Source organism: Malaclemys terrapin, chromosome 11, assembly GCF_027887155.1.
Source record: "Malaclemys terrapin pileata isolate rMalTer1 chromosome 11, rMalTer1.hap1, whole genome shotgun sequence".
Classification (NCBI taxonomy): Eukaryota; Metazoa; Chordata; order Testudines; family Emydidae; genus Malaclemys; species Malaclemys terrapin.
The window spans coordinates 53,711,023-53,722,766 of NC_071515.1; positions in this window are offsets into that span (position 1 = coordinate 53,711,023).

The window sequence follows — 11,744 nt, forward strand, 5'->3', positions numbered from 1 at the left end:
AAAATCCATGTTTGGGATAAGAAATTTCAATATAAAGTTTCATTACAGAAGGAGGTTTTTAAATATGCATACATTAAGGACGAGGGGTGGAATCCTAGCTCCACTGAACTCAATGACAAAACTCCCATTGACTTCAGTGGGGCCAGGATTTCACCCTGGATTGTTATAGTTATAGAGTTTAAGGCTGGAAGGGGCCATTAGATCATCTAGTCTGACCTCTTGTGTATCACAGCCACCAACACTTCCCACCATCTGCACACTAAACCCACCAACCAAAATGAGACCAAAGTAGATGAGACCCACAGGAGACTAGACTTTTATGTGCCACAGGCCCTCGCATGTGCGTGCAAGAAGCATTCCACAGAAGTGCTGCCTGTGCTCTCCTCCTCCTCTCCAAGAGGCAAGTTGACAAAATGGGGTTAGAGTGTGTCAGAAAACAGCTGATGTCATGGCCTTCTCCCCCCCCCACCCTTCCACCCCTACTCCAGCCAGGTCAGTTCACTGTGAGAAGTAATCTGAGCTGGCCTAATAATAGCTGGTGCAAAGTGCTCACCCCGATGAGCATGAAGTATCCTGGGAAAGGTTATGTCTACTTGTGGCACAATCCCACTGGTGCTCCTCCTAGGGCAGTGTAAATGCATAAATAGTACAATCTAGCTTTGTGTAGGGCAAAATTCATACCCAGAAACCTACAGAGAAACAACAATTCTTGGCCTTTGTAATTGGCCTTTCAAAGGAATCAATAAACACAAACTAATTAATGTGAATACCGCCCAGGTGAAGTAGGTCAACATTATTACCCCCATTTTACAGATAGGGAAACCAAGGCAGAAAGGTTGGGTGAGTTGCCTCAGGCTAAAAAGAGAAATGGTGTTATCTCTGTGATTGGAATGCACTAATCACTGGCTCCCAGTCCTACATGCAGGCCACTAGACAACACCTCCCTTCTTAACAGCCTGTCGTTTCAATTACATTAACACATATCCTAGTCCAAGATAAGACTACTTTAACTTACCCCACAAATGCCATATTACCCAATAAATGTCAAATGTAAGTTATCCAAATATCACTAGAACCTATAAGGTATCACCTGTTAAGTTTTCTCTTTTTTGTTCCCTTTAATTATACAGAAGTTTGACTGTATTAGGATAAATCATAAGCATTTTCATATTACCAGTCCTGAATGTCAAGTGGCATTATTTGGATATACCTGAATTCATCTTCAGACTGGAATAGACTGTTATAGTCTTCTACCAAATTAAACGTCTAGCGCATTTTGTCCACAAATATGAAGAAACTACCTAATGCCCAAATGTCATGGTTATATATAATGGCAAGAAGACAAAAATATAGTGATGGGAATTAAGGCATTGAAAATCACTCCATGTGAACGAACCCCTGTGCCTATGTAAAGCTCCATTCACTCCACTGAAGTCAGCCATGGGTGCAAGGTTCTGCCCGCACACAATAATATGATGGATCAGGGACCAAATTAGTACTATTTCTACTTAATGGTTAATGGCTGTGAGAAAGATTAACAGAACATGGAAACAAACACTTGCAGTCTGGTATTAGAGCTGCTGACATAACATTGGTTGGATAATTTTTTGATTAATAATACATTTTTTCAAATAAACTTTTCAATTAATTATTATTTACCCTGCATGACTTGATATAGAGAACTAAAAATAAAATAAAAAAATGGCGGAAATTGCACACATTTCTTAAGGAAAGGAAAAATCTTTTTGTAAAGCCTATAACCCATAAATAGTGCTATTACACTAGAAATGTCAGTGAAAAATGAATTACTCTGGGCTAGCTCATCCCCTGTCACCATAAAATCCCCGGAAGGCAGGTAAGCGAGAGGAAAATTCCACTATGGGAATTTCCCACATGCTGCTGTTCTATTGGGAGGCTGGGTTTTTCTCCCCAAGTAATAAGCTCCAGATCCTCAAGATCCATAGGAGACAAAGCCCATTGTGTGTAGGCCCTGTGACCCAAGCGTTCCCCTCCCTATCCTTTGTATCATGGCGCTAATAGATGAACATGCTCAGTTGCCCACATGACTTTCTAAGGCTTCTCAGGAGTTGGCAATGTCGTCTGTTCCTGCCATGGAAATGCAGAGGTCCTAAAAGTATGTGCTATTTTTTTCAGAAACCGGTGTCTAAAATTAGGCTTTCAAGTCTAGCTTAAGGCACCTAAACAAGTAGCCTGAGCTTCAAAAGTACTGAGCATCCAGCAGCTCCCATTAGAAAATCAGGCCACTTATTTCAGTACCTAAATATGGACTTGGGAGACTAACTTTAACCACCCATTTTTGAAAATCCTTGTCATTTAAGGACAGATTCCTTACGGACTCTTGGCAGCTACATTAGATAAAGAAGGAAATGATTTTATAATATTTTAAAATGAAATTGTTAATAGGAATGTTCCTAATCCAGACATGTTTAGGGGACATCTGGATCAGATCTGGACCTTACAACTCAGATACATCTCTAGAAGACGAATATGAAATGCAACATTGGATCAGAGCCCCTTCCTGCTTTGTAGAATTCTGGATCTAGATCAAGATGTTATTCCTTGAGCCCCTCTCTATTTGTTAATAATGTTTAAATTGAAATATGTATGTTATTACTAGCTTGCTATTTATTACTTAATGCAGAGTTCTCAACAATGCAGTTATTCAACTGTCAGAATCAGAAGTATGGCTTAGTATAAAAATAAACAGTTTGTGTCATACAACCAAAAGGAAGTGATTAATGTTTGCGGCTATGTCATATTCTCTGAATATCACTAGTGACGATCATTTTGAAGGAAATGCACTAAAAAAATCAAAACCAAATATGACAGTTGTGCTTGGTATTTGGTAATCCTTGTGGTTATACACAATGCTTTGTTTGATGTGATTATTTCATATGAGAGTATTCGTGCTTTTACGCACTATGTCAATTGCACTCAAACCTAAAGAACCACAGAGCTCCATGATCAGGGAATAGGGTTACAAAATAATTATGATACAACATTGTTTGCACTGTTGTTGTAGTCGTGTTGATCCCAGAATATTAGAGAGACAAGGTGGGTGAGATAATGTCTTTTAATGGGCCAATCTGTGTTGGTGAAAGAGCTACACAGACCTCTTCTTCAGGTTCAACATTGTGACATTATTTAGCTATGGTTATGTTGTGATGTTCTTGTGGTACATAACAGAAACTCTTAATCAAGCCACCAGGGAGCTTAAAAAAATCAACTGGTAAGGGAGTGTTAGGTTTAATTTGGAGATTCATTCATTGGCTTGTTTTCTAAGGTTCTAATACTTCAGATCTTAGGAAGCACTGTAAGAGTTATTGGAAGAATTAAGCAAAATTCACATTCACAACTGATTGCATCACCCAGCAGAATTCAACCTGAGCTGGCCATGATACCATGGGAAAGACTGTTCTTATAGTATTGTCCCATAACCAGAAACAACAATTAATAGAAATGCTGAGTAAAAGCCATTTAGCACAACATTTCCAAACTTGACTTCAATGGGACCACTTGCATGAATAAGGGTTTGCATGGTCAGGCCCCAATTTTGCCTAATCCAGAAGAGGTTCAGAATAGTTCGAAAAAGCATTGTGGCTTATAGGCACTTAAGATGTTATGATCCCATAATTGACTAGTAAACTCATGCTAGTTTTTATCCTGCAGCATTTATGATATTTCAAAGGCTTTTTTGCCTTAACAGCACAATTTTCTGCTCCATGTTTCTTAAAAGCATAATAGATGGCAATTGGAAACACAAGCTTTATGGAAGCTAACTGTTGAACCTCGCTGAGGAACTGATTTGTTAATCTCTATAGAATGCCAGCTTTAGAAATGTAAAGGGTACATTTGTCAAAAGCCATTATGTGGCTGGGGAGCCCTAGTCCCAATAGGCCTTTTAAGCGGTTTTAAAAATATTACTCAAAGTCACTCAACTTGTTGGGGAATCAAAGTCCTGTGGAACTCACTGATACAGTATATCATAGAGGCCAGGTGTTTAGTGGAACTCAAAATAAGGTTAGATATTTTTATGGATAAGGAGAGAAAATCCATAGTCACATTAGACAGCATTTTTAAAGAGTATAAATAATGCCCACGCTTCTGTCCATGAGCTAACACCTAAATGGAGTTTTGGAAGGAATTTCTTCTGTGGGCTGGCTATTCCATCTTTGTCCATAACACAGATTCTAGCACCATCCTCAGAAGCTTCTGGAACTGGCCATTGTTGAAGACAGAATACTGGTCTAGACAGACCTATATGTCTGATCAAATATTGCAATTCCTGTGATCCTAACCAAATAACATTAATTAAATTAGCATAGCAAATGAAAACCAAATAGGCCACAATTTCATAACACATAAAAATGTCATTAGCCATTTTGAAATCGTATCAAACTAAAACCAATTTTGATCCCTCCTGAATTTTAGGTACATTCACATTCTGATCTGAATATTTGGTTTGCACTCACTCTGGCTTAATGTTACTTTTCTGAATATAAATAAAGGTGCTATAAATGATAGTACTAGACTGTTGGATAAACATAATATGTCAGAAAAGTCATCTGAGAACAAAATGTATGGAGTTGTTTTAAGCGCATACACCACACACACATATACAAATCACATTTCAGTCTGTTTGTAACATTCTAAAGCAGGAAGATACTGACTTATCTGGTTCTGAATCCATAGGTATTTCGAGAGAAAGCACCACCCAGTGAGTCATATTCACAGCAAAATTAAATAATTACTTAGAAGAACTTCCAGGTTTAACACCTTCCCCTAACTATTTACATAAACCGTATGATCACATAGTTACCTGAAGGAAGCTGCATACTTTTAACTGTGTTGTATGTGAATCAAAAGCACACCGGAAACTGAATCTAAGACATCCATCTGTCCTGAGCTGAAGCTTTCTGCTGGTTTCATAATTTAAACACAAGATTTTTTATATTCCAAGTTACGTCTCCATTTTCAGTTGATACGTTATATATTCTGTTTGGGTCAGATTGTATCATTTATTAATGTATGATTATTAATAATAATTATTATTATAGCACCTAGGAAACCTAGTCATGGACCAGGACCTTACTATACTAGGTGCTGTACAAACACAGAACAAAAAGACAAAGAGTTTACTAAGTATAAGGCATTTAGACAGCTCTGAATAAGGCAGAAGAAGCTCCCAGTGGGACCTCTGGAAAGGACCGAGTCTCAGCACTGCGCTGCATTCACATGTCTGAGAGCAGACCTGGACCAAAAATATAAGATTTATATTATGCATTTTTATTGTGCTTTCCAGTGGAGGATCTCAAAGTATTTACAAACAAAAGGCCCAATCTTGTGCTCACAGGCGTTCAACATCTTGCTGGAGCAGGCCATAATGATTCTAACTGCCCAATGCCCCTATGACATAGCTAAGTACTGTTATCCCCAGACGAGGAAACCAACACACAGAGTGGTCAAGTGATTTGCTCAAGGTCACATGGGAAGTTTGTAGCAGTGCCCGAAATAGAATCAGGCTCCTGGCAGCTACTCCTGTGCTTTAACTAAAAGATCCAAGAAGCCTAATAATATACATACATTATAATAATTTTTAAAAGGCGTGAGCAGGACAAATTATTTTTTCAAATTATTCTTAGTTTCTTACTGCAATGGAGGAGAGAATATTTTGAATGCTATTTATTATACTTATCCTATAAGCATACGTCTCATTAATCAAAGCTGTTGTATTCACCAGTTTTAGATTTGACTTAAGTATGTTTTCTTAAAGGATTTCTATTCCACATTCTGCTGATTTTCATGTGACTTAGACTGGAAAGTAATTCTTCTTAATTTCCATGAAACCACCCCCTCATGCACAATCTCTACTATCACTGGTTCGACAGAGCCATCCATTTGTGATGGAAACAAGGGGTTGTCAGTTTTGGGAAGCAAGGAACAACCATTAAACTATTTTGAGGTGTACATTGACCTAAACAAGTTTGGACATTAAAATAATTATCTTCCCCCCAACATTAGCTTGCAGTTAGAGGTAAGAGAACATTTCTGAGGAAGGAAATGTCCAGCAACAGAAGATAAAAACCTAGGCCAAATTCTCTGGTGTTGTAATGCTGTTGACTTAAGTACAGCTATGTTTGAAAAGAATAGGGCCTCTGATGCTGGCATCAATCTTTAGGTCTTTAAAGGAAGCCTTATTAAATATGACTGATTCTCCTATCAAACCAGTGTAAATCAGGAGTAACTCCTCTGCAGTGAATAGTTATGCTGGCATAAAACCTAGGTAAGTGTCACGAGAGCGAGGCCCTGCTTCTGTGTCAGTCCTTATGACATGTTATTACATATAATTAATTATAAGCTCATACCAGAAAATGTTTGTTAACTTGCATGGACAAGTCTAAGGGAGGGAGAAAGGTTCTACAAGATCTGGGACAGAAAAAAATATGTAGGAGGGAGCCACATTCTTTTCCCACGTTAGTGAACAGCGTAACGTGAATTCATCTTTGGAATTTTGATACTTACCTTTTATGGTTAAAAAATGAGACTTGACTTTGACTTTGTAAATACTTGTTCAAGTTCCAGTCCAACCTGCCTATTAATACACACCTATATGTGCACACCACACAACTAAATGCTGGGCACAGGTTCATGAAAAGTGAAGGCAGTGCTTTAGTGTGATAAAAGAGTGAGGACAAATTCTACCATCATTTACACTCATGACATTGGTTTTAATTTACGGCAAGATTTGGTTCTTGCTGTTCAGTCTTGCCTCCTAAATAAAACACACAAACTAAGAAGTTAATTTTCAGTGTACCCCATCTGTCAGGTGGTAGAACAAGAGTTTTTAAATGGATTTGCATGTATTCAGGATTATGTCTTCAAAGCTTTTTCCTGAGCCCTTTGAAGTAAATGGGAATCCTTCCGTTAATTTCAATGGGCATTAAATCAAACCCTAGTTAAACATATACTGGGCTATGTTCTGTTGTCTTTGCTATACCAGAGTAAATCCAAAGTAATTTATATGAAGTCAATAGAATCAGTCTGGATTCATACCAGCCGTAAAGGAATTTGCCAACTAAAAATAGGGATAATAATGGAGATTGCAACTAAATGTTAGCTATAGCACTTGCTAGTATGAATGTTATAATATGCACATTATGTTAAAACCTAACAATAGCTTCAACACAAGGTGATTAAATTATAGTATTTATGGGAGACCAGCCTGGCAATAGTCAATCTTGTATTAGTGACAGGTTTGATCCCTAATATCTTGTGACACTGCAGAACTAGAGATGGGAACGCAAGCCATTGGAAAGGTGAGATTCCCAGCTTTCCAATGAGATAACACACACTTCTCTCCATAGAAAGTGTGAGATATCAAATTGAATGTTGTGATTTCTATGTATAGAAAAGCTATTTTATGTCACTTTTAGAAGTGTCTTGAAATTATAAGTCCAGACACTTAAACCCTGTCAACTTGGCACTATTCTGGCAGCATAAAGGGGATGCAAAGTTATTGAGGAATGCTTTGGTGGCATCAACCTGGTATAGGCATCTCTACAGTACTCACTCCTGGGCCACCAGAGTAAGAGCTTTCCAGGAGCACGTCATGGCCGGGAAGAGCATGGCCAGAGCATACAGCCTGTTGCTACCCTGGGCTGGAAGAACAGCTCTTATAGATTTGTGATTGCTGACTCAAGTAAGAGTAATCCTAAAACTGTTTAATTTGTGCCCCAGGATCGAGGGACAGAAAGGTTGCTCAAAGCCACCTATGCCTGCCTTCCTCCTCAGATGCATACAACTCACCTCCAACATAGCTGAGGATCTGTCCAGTGACTTAATTTTGCTCTCTCTTTGAGGGCTGTACAACTGGACTCATGCTAACTGACTCACCTAGTTTAACTGTGGGAAAGTTACAGTAACATTTAAGACCTCTCTAAAACATTTCTAAAATAATTTTGTTTTGTTTTTTTCTGGAAAACATGTAGCATGCACAGAAACCAGGTAATGTTATTTAATATAAAGTTTTTATCAACACTTCTTTGCCACAACGTGCATAATTTGTGCCTCTCATGCAACCATCCCAAAGTTACACTAATAAAACCTTTATACTTCATCACATTGCCATGTTATATTCCACAAATTGTATGTTTATATAATATATGGCATGTGGTACAGCCAGTCAAATTGTAAGAGAAATTAAACAAGTCTTGCTTTTTGTCACCTTTAAATAATCTTTGTTGTCTTTAGTACACATTATTGGAGGAAGAGCACTTTTGAGATTTTTATTTGTACATTTAAAAATGTCTGACTAGTGACACAAACACTGAATACGCTCTAAAGAACATTTTTCAGTTCTGAGTCAATTAATTAAATTGATTAAATAACCTTTTTCCTATCTGCGGAAATCCCAGATTTGAAAGTATGCGAGACTTGTTGAAACCCACTGCCTTTCACTCAATTACTCTCACACTTGCCCCCTCCCTGAGGAGAAACAAATTGTGTGTAATCTACAGATGGTCACACTTGTTTACCCTAATCTGATCTAAGAGCTGATGATATGGGACAGAAGCCAGACTTGCAAAGGTCATCTTTTTTTTCTGGCTCTAGCTGAAGAGCTGGATTGCTATGACAGTCACAGTATACTAAGTCTAATGGCTGAGCAGTATAAATAAATGTATGTGAAAGTGTTTACCGAGAAGAGGGTTAAAATAGCAATACAAAATGTATTATGTTATACAACATATATGTACGAAAACTTGATGTGTATAAGAAAGCTGTTTTGAAGAGTTCTGGGAAGTGCAAACTGAGTTCACAGGAAGGCCTGGGGGGCTTAAGACAGGGCATAATGAATCAAAGTTAAAGAGATACCTCACATATCAAAATTACATTGAGTTGCATTTGATTATATTCTGAATATTACTTATAGCCCATAGAATGCAAAGTGGATTAATTCAGACTATTTCCATAATCATGTGGAATTTGAATATTTGTCAAGGAAATAATGAGGCTGGCAATGAAAACTCTGGTCCTGATTCTGATCCCACTGGGGCAGGGACGGATCCAGGCACCAGCACAGCAAGTGCGTGCCTGGGGCGGCAAGCTGCGGGGGGTGGCGTGCTGATTGTTGTGAGGGCGGCCGTCAGGCTGCCTTTGGTGGTATGCCTGCGGGAGGTCCACCAGTCCCGCGGCTTCGGCAGTAATTCAGCGGTGGGGACGCTGAAGGCGCAGCACCGGCAGACCTCCCGCAGGCATGCCGCCAAATCTGCGTGGCCAGCGGACCGCCTGCAGGCGTGCCGCTGAAAGCCGCCTGACTGCCATGCTTGGGGCAGCAAAAACCATAGAGCCGCCCCTGCACTGGGGGCAGTATTAGGCCCAGAAATAATGCTGTATAAATCTTTACATGATTCTGTTATATCTTGCAGTGAATAAAGAAATGAAATAAAGGCCAATATTTTATCCTCTGTGCTGTTCATCATCCTGTCTAGATGAGTCTTTTAAACTTGTATGAAAATCCAGGAGAGGTTCCGACTGACCTAGAAAGATCCTTTGACTCAGGGCTTATTAAAATCTAATTTTTGCGTTGCAGCTGCAACTTGCAGTTTTATTCATGCCAAAATACACCCCAGAGAGATCCTCCTTCCACAGTGGGCTCTGTTTAAACAGTAACCCTTTAGTCAGCATAGTGATATCAAAGTCCATTATACTATTTTTCTGGCATAGAAAATGCTTTAAAATAGGCAGCTTTTTTAGTTAATGAGAATTTTTGACAAGGATCCCAAACTAACAGGTTTTCCTTTTTAAATGATTTGGTAGGAGGAAGTTCATTAAGACTAAAATGGTTGATTTTCTGTATAATGTGAAGACATTTAACTATGCAACTCATATTAACATTACCAAAAGTTCTATAGCTAAATCCCTGTGAACTACTTTAAAAATATGTGTTCACTAGTAAGTAATAGCTGGCTATTACAGGTTAAGCTGATAGTTCGTATTCCTCTGAATTCTGGTACCAGCATACATGTGTTTAGAATAAATGTGTCACTAACCATTCAGTGCCTATCTTGAATGAATAGGTGGGACAGTATAGGTTATAATAAAAATTGCTTTTAGAGAAATAGAATAAGGATAAGCCTTGCTCATGGCCATGTCTTTCCTCAGAAGCCAATCCTTCAATCATGTTAATTGTAAAAAGATGTATAATATCATTATGGAAAAGATAACTTTTACATAGGTTTGTTTTAGGCCCTCCTGTAGAATTTAATAAAAATTATATCCCGGCTATAGGATGGCTAAAAAATGTATAGAAAGGGTCTCTCATTAAGATTCTCTTTTACGCTAGACATACATACATGTATACGTTACACATTCTATATATGTTTCTTATTGCATTCCTATAGAGTCCTATTGGTTTCATCCCCATTAAATTATCTAGGTTTTTCCCTAAGGGCATGGGACAAATTCTGGACAAATGTGCACTCCATGCAATCCCACTAACTTCATGGGACTTACATGAGGTGTACATCAGTACAGAATTCCCCCCTAACTGTATGGCAGCAGCCTGTCTATGAGACAGAAAATAATAAAAAGAAATTCAAAAGCTGACTGAAAAAGTTAAGAGTTTTAAATGGCATTCTATGAAAGCAACTGTTATTTGGTGGATTTAAAGCCACCTTCCTTTGGTGGAAGCCCTATAGATTGCAATGTCTATAAGAACTGGTAATGTATTGTCCTAAATCATTTCACCTAATTGGAGGCTATTTTAATTTCCCCATAATTGCAATTACATATTTAGTCACTGGCAGTAAGTGGAATATTAGTCTGGAGTTTCATAAAGAAGTTTTATTGGAAGGCTTTGCAGTATCACCACCTAGGAAGGTTTACTGGTACCCTATAGTTTATTTCTTTATTAATTCCTAGAGTTTGGTAATATAAAGACTTTATTTTGGGGCATTCCCACTACACATATGGAAACAATTTGACACCTGATCCAAATTATGCTGGACGTTAGTGGGAAACTTTTCACTCACTTCACAGGGCTTTGGATCAGTTTCTGGGTCAATCAGATATCACTATAGCTTCAGAATTTTTTTCAGTATTTAAAGGTGAATATGAAAAAAACAAAATTCTCATCTCCCTTTATTACAACTGAATCCCACATTATACTCTGGGAATCTTGCAGGATTCAGGATTTAGAGCACTTTGAGATCTATGGATAAAAGCTAAATATTAGTATATGAATGATACATGCAGAATACAGCTATGGGAAACTAGACAAAATGTATCATTTAAATCTATGACTTTTTATCCTGAATAGGACTCTCTATTCTTCCCTGTATTGGAGAGATGTGTATCCCATCACACAACCAGAAATGTCCTTGAGATGCGTGTGATTTCATGGATGGCAGAACACTGGGGATGTATAATTTGTTCTCACTAAGAGCAACGGCAACTCATACATAATGTAGCAGTGAAGCAGCTAACGTCAGGTCTGCGCAAGATAATTTAATTTTATTCATCCAGATTTTTTTGGGTAATTTATTTAATCAAAATAAATATGTGATATTTCAATGAAGTCCTATCTTTAAACTGTGTCACAGCTGGCCTGATTGTGGCACAAGAAGGTCAAGTGGCCTTAAATCACAGAGAGAGTGGCTCCTTCTGGATCTGACCCCTGATCCCTTCTTCTAACTAAGAGACAATACAGCCTTTGTTTGAAGAGG